The sequence below is a fragment of the Aulonocara stuartgranti genome, assembly GCF_965226115.1.
Source record: "Aulonocara stuartgranti genome assembly, chromosome: 23".
NCBI classification, from domain to species: Eukaryota; Metazoa; Chordata; class Actinopteri; order Cichliformes; family Cichlidae; genus Aulonocara; species Aulonocara stuartgranti.
In genome coordinates this window covers 17,223,390-17,243,717 of record NC_138958.1, presented here as the reverse complement: position 1 = coordinate 17,243,717, position 20,328 = coordinate 17,223,390, and the positions used below count along the sequence as shown (strand labels likewise).

The following is a 20,328-nucleotide window of genomic DNA, read 5'->3' as shown; positions in this document are numbered from 1 at the left end:
GGTGGTCACCACACAGAAAATTCACCCTCAAATTGTGAAGTGCTGTCATAGCAAAGTTCCTAAATCAATTCATTGTGTTCTGCTAGTGGCAACTTCCAGATTTCTCCCAGGACTGAAGAGGATATTGTCTCTACGGGTCCCTCTAATAAGGCTCAATGAATTCATCTGGGCTGAAGACTTAATTAGGACACGGTCCTATTTTTCTCTTGCACTGTCACTCAGAGCGCTTTTGTCCTTTATTTCAAGTCTCTGAATATTTTTTTTTTTGTACTGTTTCATCTGTGCTTTTAAATGAATTTTTCAGCTGAAGCGATGAGCTGAAAACGATGACACAGGACCGTCTACTGGAGCCTCACAGGAAGAGATTCTGGAGATTCAGAAATGACTGTTGATCGCAGTCTCAAATTAAGCAGAATGACTGTAGCTTCCAGGTACTTCTGAGCCCTTAAACAGGTGAGAATCACTGCTGGGACCTAGCTGTTTACTCACTACAGAGGACATCAAAGGAAGAGAGAAGCTAATGTTATTTACATGTTTTACCATAGTAATGATAAGCAAGAATTGTAACAGTATGTGTGTACGTGCATATAAACTTGTTTTGGCATGTTCTTCATGATAAGCTCATAGCTCAGAGGGAATTGCAAAACACAACATATCCATTTCCATCCATTTCAGCAGATCTCTTATTCAACTTTACTGCAAACATGCCATTTTTTCTTGCTCTGCAGATACCTGTATACAGTGTAGCTACATTTGAAGTGATACTGAACAGGTAGCTGTTTATCATCTAGCTTCATATTTGTGACAATTTCTGAAAAAAGATATTTGTTGAGAGCAATAAATTGGAAAAAGGGGGATGAAGGATGGAGAGAAGGATGCTCTCCCCCTGAGGTAACACTGTGTCTAGAGCTAACCAGATATCTATTTACATAAGCTAGTTGTGCAGAGTGAATACAGCACATGCTGTGCAAGCTTGCCTGCTGGGTATTTACTGCAGGTTATAGGACCTTAAGCCGCTCACTGTGTGATTTCAATAAGAATCCTCTGAAAAATGACTAAAATCCACCAAGGATCTCCGTTTCAACAAAGGACAGCAGCAGCTTACCAGGAAAGAGATTTAATTCAAATGTACTGCCACAAAGTCTACTGTATATTTGATGATGCCTACAGTAACTGCATACGTTTTTGGACAATGACACTTTTTAATATATATATTTTACTTTACTATTATTATTTATTTATTTTTAAATTTTTCCCATGTTAAAAAAAACATGTATCAAGAATATAGTTGTATTTGTTTAGGAATTATGGCAATTTTTCAGATGCAAAACAGTAACTGGACAAAATAACAAAATTAGAAATATAAGGAATGTTTTTAATATTGTGATCCTTGGTGCTCAGTGCCTCCCTAAATCCAGAACCTGTACTGCTGCCACCTTGAGCTGTTGCTTCTTGGGCAAGATACTAACCCCAAGGTGCTCTCCAATACGGCAGCGGAGTATCAATGTGTGTGAATGTTAGATAGCAAGCTTTTACATAGAAAAAGCATGAAAAAAATGCTGTATGAATGGACGAATGAGGCAATTTGTGTAAAGCGCTTTGTGTGCACTTTTTTAAAAAACGGACCAACCAGTGTGGTGTGATTTTTGACCCCTTTGCACATTATGGTACTGCAATGCAATGAGGTTCTGCAGTTTCAAAGAAAGCATTATAGCGAGACAGCTTACTCAGAAGGTCCTTTGTGTCCTTACAAATCTATCATTCTTTCTTAATAAAGTTATAAGTTGAGACCACTTCAGTGCTTGCTAATGGATTTTTAAATGATGCTTCTTTTATTTATTCTTGAGAGTACCGGATGGACATGCTAGAAGTAGACGTGCTGGATATAGGATACAGAAGGGTTTGGTTCAAGCTGTACCACTGTCAAAGCAAAGCTATCTTAACTTTTGCTTGACATGGGTGCTGGCTGGGCTCTCCCTTTTAAATAGGGTAAGGAGCTCGGTCATTTGAAAGGAACTGAGAGTAGAGCTACTACTCTATATAAAAGGAGCCTTTTAAGGTGGTACAGACATCTGATGACGATGCCTCCTGGACGCCTCCTAGGTGAGGTATTATGGGCACGTCCTACTGGGAGGATGCCCCAGGGCAGATCCAAGTCTCTTTGGAGAGTACATCTTTGGCTTGGGAATGTCTCAGTGTTTCCCCAGATGAGCTGGAAGAACTGGTTGGATCAGGGAAGTCTGGGCTTCTCTGCTGAGACTGATGCCTCCACAACCCGAATTGAGATAAGCAGCAGGATGGATGGATGGAGCTGCTGGCTTGAGAGTGCCAAAGTGAATCAGACTGTAAGAGGTCTGTCTAAAATGGTAATAAGAAGAAGAGGAGTTGCATCATCTTACCTCCACTGCAATCCTATCATTTCAGTCCACTGAATATTAGGGCTGACCATTGCTAAGGTGGGTTGACCATAAATTGGGATTTTTAGGTTTTTAGGGTTTTTTTATCCCCATACCCTACACGTGTCAAAGTAACCACAAGCAAGCTACTGAATGTTATGTGTTTTTCATGCCTTCAGCTGCACTTTCTGTGTGTGTGTGTGTAAGTGAATGAATATATGAGAAGCACATTTTAATTTTTCTGTAGAACCTCTAAAGTTAAAAAGTGTTATTTAGTTGTAGACATTTAGTAACAGAACATTAATCACTAAATCATCTCTAAAACTCACACAACTTTTGCAAAGGCAGACTCAAATGGAGATGTTATTGTACACATAACTCACACAGATTAGCCAAATTAGGGCACAGAGAATCAAATATATGGACCAAATGGATTTACAAGAACCAGTGTTGTCATGAAAAAACATGTTGGTCCTTTCTCAAGCAACAATGAAATAGTCCAGTAGCCCAAAATGCCTTACCTGCCAAAAGAGAAGCAAACATAAAGATGGCTGAGAACTCTTATCAGAGGTAACCAGACCATTCCCAGTGTAGATCTGTATAGTGTTCTCTTGTTCCAAATGAAGGATTGGGAGACAATGCTTGGTCTGGTCCTTTTACTGGCATTCTGGTTAAGATAGTAACAAAGCTCAGTGGTGTCCAGCTTGGCTTCCTTGTTTACAGATAGAGAAAAGCTTCCAGTGTATGAAGCTGCTCAGAGTTTTTGTTTCAGTATTGAACTACAGTTTCTTTGATAACCAAAACATCTGAAATATAATCATCGGTCTTAATGATTTAGAATGTTTTTCTTTTTAAAATCCTGGTAAAGCACTTATGTTTTTGAGAATTTATACATTTGACCTGATGACCTCTATTTGCATGAAACTGTGATATAAATGATCAAATGCTCATTCCCTTTCATAAACATTCAAGGTGAGGCACTTGACATCCATCCCAGAATATGTTTTATAACCTGCAGCCCTTCTCTTGTTAGAAGCACGAAGCTGATGCAAAAGGCACACGGCAACATGCGAAGACAGGACTGTCAAGCTGATCAAGTGCACCAAGGCTCGAGACGAGGGTAAAGGAGGACTAGACTGACACAGGATCATCTGTGTGGTTTTCTACCTGTGTGCTTTGTACAATACGCCCGGGAAAGATAAGGTCCTCTAATGTGTGTTTGTTTTTATGAGTCACTGATTAGCATTCAGTGCAATGGTGACACACGCACAAATGTATTCATATGTAAAGTTCTCACTGCTCTTCCTGTAAGCAAACACATACACGTTCTGTTGTTCTTCTTCAATTTGTTCTTTGAATACACACAAAAGGCTCCATCCTTCTTTATCTACTCGCACAGCACGTGCATCTTCCCTTCTGCACAAACACATTTGCACACACACTCATGCTTTTTTTTTTTTTTTTTGAAGTGTGAAAAGGTCAGTGCTCCTAGGAAGCCGCACTGCCGCTGCTGAAAGTCGAGACGCAGCAGATGAATTGACCTGTCATTGGCTCAGTGCTTCAGTTCCAGACGAGATCTAACTGATGGGGTGTCTGTTTCTAATTTTGCTCTCTGCCTTCTTGCTGTAAAGCACGCACACAGTGTTTCACAGTGAGTGTTTTTCACTTGTTTTCCTCAGGGACTGCATTTTTTTCTGCTCTGTGAAAGGATTTGAGAGAAGTGCCTCTTACCATTTGTATAGATTTATTAATAGGCCAGGTGTAAAGCTACAGCTACAGCCAATGACACACGGTCATCAAAATAAAGAAAGCTTCATCTTTTTATTCCGAGGGCGGGTAGTAATAAAGCTTCAATTCAGCTTCAGTGTCTGCATGGAAAGCATTTATGAAAGGAAGCGTTAATGTGCATTATTTAGCCATAAGATTGAAATTCTGACCGTAATTATGATTCAGCTTGTGAACTGAAATATTCACAGCAGATCTAATGGGAAACTAGAAAAGTACCGTTGTTGAACCAAAATGTTTACATTTTTGGGGGGTTTTGTCACCTCATAGTAGCTGGGACAGGATGCCAACCCCCTCCTCCAAGTAACCTCGAATCAGATAAGCAGAAGGCAATTGATGGATGGGTGGATGGATGGGTTTTGGTTTGGTATTTTTTCCTTCTTAGAATTTGTTCTCGTAAACAGTTGTAACTTTGGAAAACACTGCATTTGTCACACCTTTTGTCTTCTGGCAAAGTGTGCTTGAATGACAGAAAAGTGAAAAGTGATGTTGAGAGGTGGTTTTGAAGCTCTGAGAGCTTGTTGAGATCTGATAAGGAATTTTGAGGGAGTATACAAATACATACGGATATATTTGATTGGTTCTCAAGAGAATTCACATTGGGATTTTACCTGCAGTGTTAGAGGTGTGATCTAAACAATAGTAGGATCTACCCAATAAAAATCAAATATCATATCTGTTAAAAATTTCTTTTGGTTTTTTCCATAGGTCTCATTGATCTTAGCGCTTGAAAAAACTAGTGAGCATACTCCTGGTCGCTCTCTAGTCTCAACTGAGAACTGTTGGGTTTTAGCTGGAGACCCAGCTTTCAGCAGCAGCAGTGACCTTACACACTTAGGAAGATACTGGCTGTCTAGCTTGATTAACAAGATGCACCTGTACTATGATACTGAGCAGGAGTGATTTGGATTAATGAAATAATGTGTTTAAACAAAATGTACAGTAGACTCTTTGGAGTGCACTTTACCGTAAGCCCACGTCATTCAGTAAGCGCAAAATGGCACAAAATTACTTTACATTTATCTAGTTTTCATTTTGGGGGGAAATTTGCAAAAGAAATCAAACTTTCTTTTAAATGCGAACACATTTATTACTGATGTAAAACGTGATATTTTAACAATCTATGTTTATGTCACCACTGGATTATGGAGCCAGCTTTTCATATGTAACATCGAGGAACATCCATGTTGAATGTCAGTAATATTGGATGTGGGGTTTATGGTTTTTCTACAACACTTTGCTCTTCTTACATTATATTAAGTCTCATAACATGACACACCATATACCTGTTTCCACCTGTTTCTTAATGTAGCATCTTAGCTGTCCTTCTCTTCATGTTTACAGGGTGAATAGAGAGTGAATCAGTATTAATAAAAATGGTTTCCACCCATTTCGTAATTGTGTTTTTATCAAAAGCCATTCAACCAGCCATCATCAAACTGCTTATTGTCTGAGTGTGTGTGTGTGTGTGTGTGTGTGTGTGTGTGTGTGTGTGTGTGTGTGTGTGTGTGTGTGTGTTTGAGGGAAAATGAGAGAGAAAGAGATGAAACATAAGGATGCTAATGGATTATTGATGATGTAATCCTGGAGGGGCCTATTGAAGTTTTTACGCGTCACCACAAGGGGACGAACAAAGAAAGACAGAGTGAGAGACGGTGAGTTAAACCTTGATGTGGTAATGAGTTTGGACCAAAGGACAGACAAGCTGGGACCACTTCTGCTCTGTAACATCATATGACCTTCACACCTAATACACCTAATATATTAACTTCCAACATATTTCTATAGGTTATTATACATCCAGCCTCTGATGGCTGTATTGTATTGGGCTGGATGCTCTATTTCCTCCCTCAGACGCACGCTGTCATTTCTCTTTTTCAAATTTGTTTTCTCCTAAAATGGACTGAATATAGTTTCAAATATGTCTAACTCAGGCACCAGCACTCCCAGCATTTTATCCGGGTATTTTAGATGGATTGAAAATTAATTTATAAATATTTAAAATGAAATTTTCTTTAGTTTGGGACTAAAAGTAATTAGTGATTAATATGCTGCCCATTTCTTCACTCATCAGGTTGATCTAAAAACAAAAGAAATTGTAAATCGTAGAAATGAAACTGTAAACTGCAGCAATGATTTGCTCTTTGCAATGGGAATCTAATTTATATAAAATTATATTTTATATAAATTATATATATACATTTCATCACATGCAAACTCAATGTGCTTAACTCAGAACATAAAAGCCCATGTAAGTTTACAATTCCTAAAGGCAGAGAAAACAGCAAAATATAATAAAACAAGCAAAACAAAATAAAATCAGACAAAAATAAATATATCTATTGAGTGTAGGTATGTGTAAATTAAAAGGTTTTTAGTGTTTTTAAATTTATGCAGAGATCTAATTGATCTCATGTCTGATCTCTCATCAAACAACCTTTTTCAGAGACTTGGGCCACAGTAAGCTTTATCACTTTCAGCACTCTTAGTCTTAGTCAGCCCACTCTAATCCTGGGAACAGTCTGCACCTGAAAACCTGAGAGGTCCGACTGGACTGGAAACAGCAAGTCAGTCCATTGAGACTCTTATGAACCAGTAAAAGTATTTTAAAGGTAATTCTATATTGCACTGGGGGCCAATAAGTTGGTCAAATGTCCATGTTTTTTGTATGTTAGTGTATGCTACAGTATGGTACTGCTTGGTAGTGTGTTTGTGCCGCATTCACCTTTGCAGATGAACATGCTATACTGTTGTATTTGCCTTTTAACCTGTGGCAAATCTTTGCACAAATTTGCATTTGGGCTCAGTATAATGACATCGATTGTACATGAAAGATAGATGTTGCTCCCATGACACTACTATTACACTAGTAAGACCCAGATACAAAACCTCAAGCTTAGCATCTTCTTCAATGTCATCTCACTGTTTTGAAACCAGATGTGATGAGAGATGGGCGGATATGACAGAAAAACCAAGGACACTGCATGCCCATATGGTAGCAACCTGTCAATCACAAGAAATGCCCAATCTTAGGCGTGCCCTTCTTTTTGTCCTTCTAAATATTAACAGCGGACATAATTTCCAAAGTGAACAGTGTCGGATTGAGTCAGACTTGAAAGTAGGGATGACTTTATGGTTATAAAGGTTATACTGGTGTCAAGGTGCATGGAACCTGATGTATTATTTTCTACAGAATTTTATGAAATCAGACTTTTAATTTCAACAGCTGCTATCCCCTGCTGGGGTAGAATACACATTTAAAGGACTTGCATTGGTTTCACATTGCAGATCCAGTACCTACAACTATCTTTTATACACTCTCTGGCCTTCTCACTGCACACACCATGCAAACAGATACCAACTGAGAGCCATAAATCAGCCTTCAGTGCGCTGCAGTGGTGTCCCTGTTTTCTGGTGTTTTACCACCTAATCTGAATCTTTCATGATATTCTGTAGCATTGTTTTCCTCTGATTCCTTTGTTGCAAGATATACTGTATGCAGGTCAGTAACGGTGAGTCAGGTTCAGGAGTTCCAACTATACTAAACAATATAGATGTAGACTTGATTGAATGGAATTCGTATGTAACAGCTGAACACTATTGTCTGTTAGCATGACAGTGCTGCAGACTCCTGATCTCAACCCCAAATTATTCCTTTAATTGAAGCAAAACACAGAAGTTATAATTTTGAGACGGCATATGTGTGGAATATTTGGTCAGTTTTTTCCTTAAATTTTTATGTCTCTAAGTCAGTCCTTAAATAACTTATTTAATGCTAGGAAGATAATGCACTCATATTAGGTGGCCTTTAGACTGAATTATGGTTTAATTTGACTGGTTAGGAATGTAGGAATTCAAGTATGCGAGGTAGTCACATCTTCAGGTTTTCTCAGCATGTGCAGCATATAAATGTCTCTAGATTTGCTGTCTAAGTGCTTGTGCAGAAGCAGAAACAGGCAAGGATCCAACATGTAGTCTGAGTGCAGCTGCTGAGACATCGCAAGCTTTAAAAAAAAAAAGAAGGTACAAAATGTGGCCATCAGCCAGAAATCCAGTGTTGCTAAAAACCAGTTGTATGTTCACCTATTATGGGCTGTAATTAAGCAAAGATGTGACAACTGTAGTCTTTACAATCTTTTTCCTGTTTTGAGATGGTAAACTATGAAATGACACGATGTAAACTGCTCACATTAGAATGTGGTTCAGTTATGTTATGTAACAACAGTCCTTTTTTAATTAAAGCCAAGTGTTCCCACACTTGTTCTCTCGGGAAATAAAAAAAAAATCTTTAACTCAATGCACGCATAAGGAAGCATTACTTTACATAAAAATACAATATATATAATATAATTTATACTTACAGGATATATTGTCGTCATCTTCTTCTTCTTCTATCACACCACCCTCTTCATATCTTACTTCAGAACGGAATCTGCCTGGTAGCTCCAACTTTCTTGAATACATCCACTATCCCTCCTATGTACATGTCAAGACCCTCTCTACCTTGCCTCTCAGCTGATTTACTGATTTTTCATCCTGTTGTCCTGTTTATGCCTAACAGAAATCCTCAGAATCATGTGTTTTTCTCAGTGGCACCATCACTAAACTATACAACAAAGCAGGTCTCACTACTGTCTTGTAAATCTTCCTGTTAAGTCTAATTGTCAAATGTTGTCATTGGGCTTCTTAAATTTGTATGTCTGAGTTCAATCTATGGGATCAAGACATTCCTTTGATCCTGACCACCTCTCTAGCCACTCTGTGCTGGGGGAGGTTTTATTGTAGATACACCCTATCTGACAGATCTGTTTCTTCTGTTGTAAGCTTCCTGCTTTTATGACCCTTTTGGTGAGCAGGAGGTCACACACACACACACACACACACACACACACACACACACACACACACACACACACACACACACACACACATTCTCAAATGACACACACACACACACACATTCTTGCACATGCATATACGTGCTTACACATACACACACATAGTGCCTTGTCTTAGAACCATTGGGGGGTTTACAGAGGGAGGTGCTTGTGCTGTGATGTTTATTGTAACAGTTTGTCAATAAATAGCTGCGAGGGAAGCTGCTCTTGAAAGGATTTTGGGCATGAGACAGGTTAGGAGCTGGTTCTTTACCAAAAACTTCCCTCGTTAGCGAGTGAAAAACCAGTTGAGGATGTTCTGTTATGTCTTGTTTTCTTCATGATGAATAAGTCTCTAAACTAGCGGGGTTTGTGGAAACACAGACCCAACACTTCCAATACACTCTTGCTGCTATTTTTCTGTCACAAATCACTCCAACATCCATCCCCACCCTATCTGCACTCTGATCTTCACCTCTCTTGTGTACCACCTGTTGCGTCGGATTGTTGATCCCAGTTATTTAAAATTGTCCACCTTTCATTATCTGTACTCCTTGCAGCTTCACCTTCTCACACATGTGTTTTGTCTTGCTTCTACTGACGTTCATTCCTCATCTCTCCAGTACATACATCCACCGGGCTCTCTTCTACCTGCTCCCTACTCTCACTTGAAGAAATGAGTGCATAGCACTGCTGACTGCAAACAGATGGCCTGACGATTGTAGAACGTTTTTCACTGACAAATAAAAGAATTGTATGAACAAATTATCTTGACCCATTTCTTTTAAATCTGGTGCACATTTTTCCCTTCACACTGACTATTCTGTGTACAAATGAGTAAATGATGTACAGTGTGTTTTTCAGTACTTGACACTGAAAAACAGGCAGTGCCAAAGAGCTCACTACTCTGATGCTGGTATGATGCTGGTGTTGTCAGCTGCCACAAAGAGCTGATGTGATTTTCGCACTTATGTGAAACGGCCGCAATGATTACAGCCGTATGTTTGTGTAAATAAAAACTGTTAGGAAGCTGATTACAGAGAGGGAAGGGATTCTGAGCACTGGGCCTCTTCCCAGGGCCATGAATATTTGATTCCCTCCATTGTTCAGGAAAAAATATTCATGAAATCAGAGCTTCACCTGTCCCCTTTCCCTCCTCTGATGCGCTACTCTCACCCTCCTCTTCTTTCCCTCAGCTTCTCTGACCCCCTTTCACCTTTCATTGCTCTATGCAGTTGACACTCCCCAACCCACCCCACTCTCTCTTTCTCTTGCTGTTGTTTTACATCTTGGCCTGGCTCCAATCTCCTCTCCAGTAATTGCCTCATCCAAAAACTTTCTGCAGAAGAGTAGAGGAGCTTTGTGCGCTCCTTTGTGTTCTGACGACACTGATTGTTCGCAAATGAGCTGGCAGCACATTCATTCAGCAGGAGGTGATAAGGAGGTCCTGCCAGAGGCCAGAGGACAAGGGGAGATAGGAAGAAGGGAGAATGAGAGAGGGAATGGCAAAGATAGAGAAGGGGGAGCAAGGGGGATGCAGGGAGAGAGTCAAAATTAGGTGGAGAAAAAAGTGAAGAGGAAGACACTATGGTAGAGGGCAGGAGCCAAAGAAGTGCTTACTTAAAAAAAGACATGAAAGAATCAAGCTGTAGTCTCCCAGCACAACCAATTAAATGGATGAAAAGCAGCCGTCTTAGTTAGTAAAGTGAGTATTCTCAGTCCACGCTTTTATTGAACACCATCAGACTGAGCTGTTCATTTTCAGAACTGCAGATTACTAGAAATTTGACTCTTTTTTCAAATCTTGTTATGTCTATTGAAAGCTATGGCTTAAATGGATATTTTGCTATTAAATATGACAGAGGTTCAACAAGGTGCTGTTTTTACTTATCTGGTGAAATATTTCAGTGTTTAGTCGGCAGTTACACACGGGCCACAGAATTAGCACTCAAATTCATGGTTCACAGATGATATATTTTAATCACTTTGGCTGATCCCCTCTTGTGCAATCAGCAGAGAATTTTGGTTCGAAATGAATGGTTGTGATTTAATGAACGCAGATTTCCATGAAATTCTTGCAAAAATTCATGCTTCCAACAGGATGATTCACTGACTTTGATACGATGATGATTTGTCATCTGTTGCCACAATGACATTGACATTTTGGTTATTTATTCAGACAATTATTGATGAGCAAAATTTTAAATTTGGTACTTGCTGCCAACAGTATTTGGGTAATTCCTTTAGAGAAGGACTCTTGAAGGACTTGTCAACGTGTTATCATTCTATAAATGAAACTGGTACTGGTTCACTGCTTCTGGTTGGCTGGCAGGTGCTCTGTTCTGCACCTTTTCTCTTCTACTTTCTTTATTATGTTTGTTTGCTTCCTTGGTTCCTGGGGGCACATCTGGAGTTTCGTTTGCTTCCTTTAAACTGAAAAAACCAATCACTGCTTGCGAGCGGCTCTCCCCTGTGTTCTGACCCTTTGTTTATATCAATGACGTTTGCTCAAGTTTGCAGTTCTCCTGTCCCTCTTGTCTGGCCCCACCCAGCACCATGGACCAGCTCTGCAGCAGTTGTTGAGTGGTGCGACTCCTAGTTGGTTATCAAGAGCAAATTGATGGTGGTGACCTTCTGCACCACTGTCTGTGGTTCATCAGTAAAAATCATAAAGGAGTACAAGTACTTGGGGACCATCTTCAGTGACCACCTGAGGTACTCCTCCAACACTCAGGGGTGCCACCACAGGATCTCCCTCTTTAAGAAATTGAACTTTTCTCCCAGTAATAACATCCTGGTGACCGTCTACCAGAGATGGCGACTTGCACTTAGGCTTGAATTCTACTTAAGTTGCAAAAACCAAAGACTTTAGATTTGCCTTGGAGCTTGTAGCCACCACAAAATCAAAACGCTGGCGGCGGCTGAAGGAGCTGTGTGATTTGTTATTGAATTTAGGTACACTTCCATCCTTCAGACTACAAACAAATGAATGACAGCTTGCAGTGTGCTGCATTAAGATAACAGATGCAGATTCAACAATGTCCAGTTTCATAAGTCATCTCAAATCACACCCTAGAGGTCAGTCACTTAGTATTTGGCTCCTATTGTCAGTTCTTAAACCAACTAGTTATGTCAGCCGTAGTTGGATTATATCTTCATTGTTAATAGCATGACATTTTTCACTTTTATTACTTTAACGTGTTACTGCTCAGCTTTAACTTTGGCTGCCCATATTTTTATTTCATAAAAGAGCTAAGATGTTGCAATATTAGTTTAGAACTATTCCTCTCAGAACAACTTAAAATACGTTTTACATGAAAATGTAAGATTTATCATTCCATGGTTTTTTTTATATGTTTATCTGCAGGTTTATAAAGTTCAACAAAGAAAGAGACACGTGCAGAGGGACGGAGCCGCATTGACTCTTTCCTAAATCAAGTGTTTACTGAAATATTTCAGAGCTTGTCTTGGTAGACGTGTGGAGAGCCACCATACCGGACAGCAGTAGTGGCAAGGAGGATCGGAAGGCTTTTTCATCACCTGCTAAAATTCCACATCTCTTCTCTGGCTACGGGAAGAAAGCCAGCTAAAGAAAAGGGTGGCCCATGACTCATCAGGAAAGGATGAACTTATTCACTACATCAAGGTGGCATCTTATGAAGTTGAATGTCTGGCAGCCTGGTAAATGTATTAAAAGGTCTTTCTAAGAGTTTATCATGTAGCTATGAAAATACTTGCTGTACCAGCCACCAGTGCACCAGTCGAGTGGGACTTGACTTGGACTTCCAAAAAATGACTTGTGAACATTTCTGCCTTCTACCACATGACATGCCATTTTCTATGGTCTGCTGGTTCCGTTCCATCACCCAGCAGTAAAAGAACAACTTACACAACATTCCCAATGTATGTTCCAATATTATTAGACTTACTACCTGTTCCCTGACATCTGTATATGGGCTGCAGGTTTGCGCTGGCTGCCCGACTTCTCAAGGACTCCTGAAATGCTCTTTTTCCTGTATTTTAGCAGCTGCCATCTGGTCGCAGACTCCACCGTCTGGCCTGTAGGAGCAAGAAGAGAGAGGGACCTTAGTTCCTCAAGCTGTTCTCCTCCTCAACTGTCATAACCCTCAAGGATTTATTTTTTGGTTTCACTTTATTAAAGACACACACGGGTCCATAGCAAATAAAAATAAATACATGCAAAATACATAAAGAAGAAAAGAAAATATAATTCATCAAGTGATGAGAAGGAAAAAAGTCCACACAAATTCTTTAACCCTTTAAGACCTTCAATAGAACCAAGTCCGCCAGAGCTTATATTATATTTTTACCTGCTGTGGAGCCATTTTTGGGAGCATTTCAAGTTGCTATACATCAATACAACCATTATAGCCCAGATTTTAATAATATGTATGCATTAAGTGCATAGTAATTACATAAATTGCAAAAAAGGTCAATAAACTACAAAAAAATTGAAAATCGTTTTTGCTTTTTTAACATATATTTGTAGTTAGAGAAATTTAAGAGGCTTATCCCTCAAAACTGTAAATACAAAAAAGTTGCACAAAATAGTTTCCCACCACAGGAAATTTATTTTGAGTGTCTTCATAGTTTTATTTTTGAAATACACCAATTTTTATACACTGCAAGAAAAACGAAAATAAATATTATACTGCAAATTTGCAAAAAAGCAGCATATGCATCAAAATAAACTATTTCCAGCAGTGCAATATGAGTCCTAATAATCCCAGAAACGACACAGAAAGTCATAAAGTCAAAGATAACTTTTAAAAAGACCAGTATATGCACTGAGGCCCTGATCATAAAAAAGACTACATTTCCGCGAAAATGACGTCACTTCCGGTTTCGGGCAGGTAATGGCGGAAATGCAAAAGTTCGCGCTGACGTCTATTCCAACATAGGAAGTGTTATGAACAGCTGATTGGATCGGCACAGCGTGTTTCTGGAATATTATGTTTTTGTTCCTGCAAGCGCTTTTTATGCAGTTTTTGCAAAGCTTTATGTGGAAGGAAACCGTGACCTAGGACAAGCTGATGGCATCAGATGTAAGTACAAGTCCTCCGGTTTCATATGCAAAAAAAATTATTGCGCTAGCTTACGTGGTTGCAGAGCTACCGGGATTTAAAAATAGTTATGCAAAACAGAGCGTGCCCGCTCCGACCGGCTGTAAAGGGTTAAAGACACCCTTTGTATGTACAGTGGGGCAAAAAAGTATTTAGTCAGCCACCGATTGTGCAAGTTCCCCCACGTAAAATGATGACAGAGGTCAGTAATTTGCACCAGAGGTACACTTCAACTGTGAGAGACAGAATGTGAAAAAAAAAATCCATGAATTCACATGGTAGGATTTGTAAATAATTTATTCGTAAATTAGGGTGGAAAATAAGTATTTGGTCACCTCAAACAAGGAAAATCTCTGGCTCTCACAGACCTGTAACGTCTTCTGTAAGAAGCTTTTCTGTCCCCCACTTGTTACCTGTATGAATGGCACCTGTTTAAACTCATCATCTGTATAAAAGACATCTGTCCACAGCCTCAAACAGTCAGACTCCAAACTCCGCCATGGCCAAGACCAAAGAGCTTTCGAAGGACACCAGGAAAAGTATTGTAGACCTGCACCAGACTGGGAAGAGTGAATCTACAATAGGCAAGGAGCTTGGTGTGAAAAAATCAACTGTGGGAGCAATCATCAGAAAATGGAAGACATACAAGACCACTGATAATCTCCCTGGATCTGGGGCTCCACGCAAGATCTCATCCCGTGGGGTCAAAATGATCATGAGAACAGTGAGCAAAGATCCCAGAACCACACGGGGGGACCTGGTGAATGACCTGCAGAGAGCTGGGACCAAAGTAACAAAGGTCACCATCAGTAACACACTACAACGGCAGGGAATCAAATCCCGCAGTGCCAGACGTGTTCCGCTGCTGAAGCCAGTGCATGTCCAGGCCCGTCTGAAGTTTGCCAGAGAGCACATGGATGATACAGCAGAGGATTGGGAGAATGTCATGTGGTCAGATGAAACCAAAGTAGAACTTTTTGGTATAAACTCAACTCGTCGTGTTTGGAGGAAGAAGAATACTGAGTTGCATCCCAAGAACACCATACCTACTGTGAAGCATGGGGGTGGAAACATCATGCTATGGGGCTGTTTTTCTGCCAAGGGGACAGGACGACTGATCCGTGTTAAGGACAGAATGAATGAGGCCATGTATCGTGAGATTTTGAGCCAAAACCTCCTTCCATCAGTGAGAACTTTGAAGATGAAACGAGGCTGGGTCTAACAACATGACAATGATCCAAAACACACCGCCCAGGCAACAAAGGAGTGGCTCCGTAAGAAGCATTTGAAAGTCCTGGAGTGGCCTAGCCAGTCTCCAGACCTCAACCCCATAGAAAATCTGTGGCGGGAGTTGAAAGTCCGTGTTGCTCGGCGACAGCCCCAAAACATCACTGCTCTCGAGAAGATCTGCTTGGAGGAATGGGCCAAAATACCAGCTACTGTGTGTGCAAACCTGGTAAAGACCTATAGTAAACGTTTGACCTCTGTTATTGCCAACAAAGGTTATTTTACAAAGTATTGAGTTGTATTTTTGTTATTGACCAAATACTTATTTTCCACCCTGATTTACGAATAAATTCTTTACAAATCCTACCATGTGAATTCATGGATTTTTTTTTTCACATTCTGTCTCTCACAGTTGAAGTGTACCTCTGGTGCAAATTACTGACCTCTGTCATCATTTTACGTGGGGGAACTTGCACAATCGGTGGCTGACTAAATACTTTTTTGCCCCACTGTATGTATATTATCAACTTTCTGCAAGTGTAATATTTTTGTCAATATTTCTCATTATTTCAAATTCATGTCATATATATTTACCACTACTGGCAGCTCGTTCTTACTATCTTTATTATCATTACCATCACATTAACTTATTTATTGTATACAACCTGCTGATTATCGCTTTAATTACTGTATATTAGCAGCTGCTTTAGTGCTGCACTGTATTTCATTGTATATGTTGCTCTCTGCACTCTCAATCGCCCCGTGGAGATAAATAAAGTTACCTGAATCTCAATAAGCAGCTTGTTTTTTACTGATTTGACAGAAATTCTTGATCAGCCATTTTAAGCTGCAGTCGGCCTTAAACTGATTCAGAGTCTATTGAACCTATTGGCAATATTAGTGTCACTGTTACACTAGTATTTATTTAAAATGGCAGTTAGGTTATTTGATTGTGGTTATGTATGTATTAAAAAATGTTTGACAAAATTACAACAAACATGAATGGTCAAAGCACAAGGTACATTTTTTAGGCTTCTCTTTGCTTTTTACAAGCAAGAGCAGAATTCAGCTCCCCTGTCCCCTGTTCATGTTCCACAGCTAAAAAGAAAAAAGGCAGGCTGTTTAGTTGGATGTTTCCACTTTTATACTGTGTGTCCAGATATACCCAATCAGAGAAATATGTCAAAGCTTAAGGCTCTGTAAAACAGGAGGTGCAAAAAGCTGAGTTTGTCCTCTCCTTTGTGCTCAGAAATGATTATACAATAAAGTTTGACTTCTTTTATTTTCGCTACCATTTAACACACACACACACACACACACACACACACACACACACACACACACACACACGCGCACGCGCGCGCACACACACACACACACACACACACACACACACACACACACACACACACACACACAGTGTGTTTTAGTGCACTACAAAAAACCTTGTTATCTGAATATAAATTAACAGCATTTCTTTGATCTTTTATTAATGTTTCCTCCACATTTGTCTACATTGTGTAGATACATACGCGTCTGAATTCTGATTGTAATGTACCCCAGGGTTTCTCAAACTTTTGATGACTGAGTGGCAATTTAGGAAGCCCACATTGAAGGTTACGGAAGAAAAATGCACACATCAAAGTGTTACGTTTGTGTTTGGGATGGTTTTGTTCAGGAAATGTGGTTTTTGTTCGTAATCATCATTTTTGTACCATTAACTACTGGTGGGGTGACATTTCTTGTGTAATTGCTAATGTTGGATGTTTAGCAATGATGGCTACAACATATGCGTTAAAATGTTAGATAAATGCAGCTGTACTCTCATTCTGTGTGTCCCCCCCCCCACACACACATCAGTGGCTTAGGATTTACAGTTTTTTACAGACGCTAGGACACATTTCTCAATACTTAGGTCACGTTTGAAAAACTCCTCACACAGTGAGCACAACAGAAGTCTATGTGGGCTAAACTGAGGACCAGTTATCATTGTTTTGGCACAAAATGCATTCAATGACTACATCTCTCAAATTTCATGAATCATCTTCTCACTCAGACACAACAACTGCCAAAAATCTTTGTACGTACAGGACATTTTGCATGTGCTTACATACTGTTTTCAAAACTGTTAAACTTATGGCCAAAACAATAACACAATGCAAAACTTGAAAAGACAGCAAAATCCAACAGCAATATTTTATTGAAACATATTCTAAATCTAAAAATGCAGTTTAACCAGCCACAGCTGATTCCCATTGTAGATGAACCTCTACACAGGTGTTACTCCTTCAATTCCATTACAAAAGGAGACAACTGCTGAATAGGTTTGTTTTGTGACGTAAACATGGACCCAGCCAGAAATGGAGAAGTGGCTGAAAGAGGAAGAAGAGTGGCTGGGAGGGGGCGAGGAATATGTATGCGTGGTGGAAGAAGAATAAGAGGAAGATCAAGAGCTGTAGTCTCAGATGAGATCAGAGCTACTGTAATTGATCATGTAGTAAATCATGGTCACTCAATGAGAGAGGCTGGTCAGAGAGTGCAGCCAAATCTGCAACGCTCTACAGTGGCATCTATTGTTAGAGTTTTCCGGCAAACCAACAGGTAACTTGTATTCTGCAAGGGCATTTGCACATTTCAGAAGTAAATAAGCTTTTGTGTAATTGTTGTTGCATTCCTGCTTAGGACTCAACGGTTACCTCACACAGGAGGGAGAGGACGGATGTTCACTGATGTGCAGGAAACTGCCATTGTTGATATGGTCATCAGAAACAATGGGATAAAACTCACTGAAATTAGACAAAGAGTCTTGGCAGACAACGTTACCTTCGCAAATATTCACAGTGTAAGCGTAACAACAATTTCTAGAGTCCTGAAAAAACATCAGGTCAGGATGAAGCAGTTGTACACTGTGCCTTTTGAGAGGAACTCTGAACATGTCAAGCAACTCAGGAACCAGTATGTCCAGGTAAGATCAGAATAAAATACAGATCTGTTTTTGAACAAAACCAAACACACACAAAGACAATTATACAAATTTACTACTGTAACAGCTTATGTTGCCTTGTGGATTTATGTTAGAGAGTCATGGAGATTGAAGGCAGGCAAACGCACCACATTTTCATCTTTGTGGATGAGGCAGGTTTCAACTTGGCCAAAGCACAGCGACGAGGGAGGAATGTGATTGGGAAGAGAGCCACAGTGAATGTCCCGGGCCAGAGGGGTGCCAACATCACAATGTGCGCAGCAATATCCACTGATGGACTGCTGCTACACAGACCACTGATTGGGCCATACAACACTGAACGGCTCCTTGCGTTCCTGCATGATCTCTATGGAAGGGTTGTGCTAGGTGAGGAAAGGGATGCGGAGAGAAGGAATCAGCCAACATTTATAATTGTATGGGACAATGTGGCATTTCATCACTCCCGTGCAGTCACCGAGTGGTTTGCAGCCCATCCCAGAATGGAGTCTCTTTTCCTCCCACCTTACTCTCCATTCCTCAACCTCATAGAGGAATTCTTTTCCTCATGGCGGTGGAAGGTTTACGACCATCATCCACATGATCAAATGTCCCTCCTGGATGCAATGAATGCTGGATGCCTGGAGATATCAGCAGAAGATTGCCAGGGATGGATCAGGCATGCCAGGAGATTCTTTCCTAGGTGTGTTGCCCTAGATGACATTAGATGTGATGTGGATGAGAACCTGTGGCCAAATGGAGAAGACCGGGTTGATGTGCATCAGTGGATGGTGTGTATATAAATACTTGTATTTTGGGATTTCTTAGTGCAAAAAAATAAAAATACATAAACAAATATTAACGAATTCTGCATGATGTCTGATTCATTCCAGTAACATATATTGAAATTATAAACAGAGATGTGTCCTTGTTTTACACAAGAAAACACTGTGTAATGCTACATGTTGTTAGTGTTTTTAGGTCATTGTTTTGTGGGTGACAAAGTGTGTTTGTCGGCTGTCAACCTTTGCTAGTGTTCTGGAAGAATGAGTTTATTTGAGACCTGAATAAAGTGTTTTGGTAGTTGTAGTGCATTTTGAATGTGAAATGAACTGCTTTGCCAAGCTGACGGTCAGTTAGAAGGATTGTGTGAAGAGTTTTGCAAAAGTGACCTAAGTATTGAGAAATGTGTCCTAGCGTCTGTAAAAAACTGTAATAGGGCAGTGCAAAAAGTTTGCAAAAGTGGATGTGAAAAATCTACAGTGTGTGCCATTGTCATCTTTGTTGTTCAGCCTGCTGTAGCTTCAGACTGGATTTACTTTGAAATTCAAACATAACAGACAGAAATACATAATTGGAAATGTCAGATTGAACATAGGTTAGGTTTTTGCTTTTACTACATATCTTTGAATTGTAACGCACGTGTATTGTTTGAATATTTTTTGCAAGAAGAATATTCACAAAGAAGAGGTGAAATAAATTATAACTTCAAAATAACAATGATGTACAACACTTTTCTCTGCTCTTGTTTTAATAAAGTTTGAGGACTAAAATCTGGAGAAGGCTGCAGAGACAGTTCTCTAATGAGCATCAGCCAATTATAGCTCCACTCCATCTCTCCTGCTCTCGATTACTTTACTGTGATTTAATGCAGTCAAGTTGATGATATAGTCATTGCTATGTACTTATTTTTCATTTTTCTGCTGTTAAACAATGTAACAAGGAAGAATTAGCCCAGTGATTTAATGGTGGCACAAATGTTATCCAAGCTGGTGCAGTGCGATGAGAAGAAAATCACTTTTTTTCATAAGCACTACATAATCAGAAGAAATCAACATGCAAAGATGAATGATAACAGCTGTGTGATAAATTAACATTAATAATGAGATATTACAAGAAAAAACAACTTCACTGCCATGCAAAGAACCCAGAATCAAGCCTCTAAAGTACATGCTCTCTTCACCCGTATGCATTTTAGCTATTAGTACTTACTTTTTCAC

The 20,328-nt window shown here is 39.7% G+C and overlaps 1 long non-coding RNA gene across 1 annotated transcript; it reads left to right on the top strand.

Annotated features, from left to right (window-relative positions):
• Window positions 1–17,248: 17,248 nt before the first annotated feature.
• Window positions 17,249–19,474, top strand: LOC309700696. The gene is made up of 3 exons (XR_014274716.1): window positions 17,249–17,970; window positions 18,052–18,334; window positions 18,448–19,474. It is a non-coding gene; the product is annotated as an uncharacterized lncRNA (long non-coding RNA).
• Window positions 19,475–20,328: the final 854 nt, after the last annotated feature.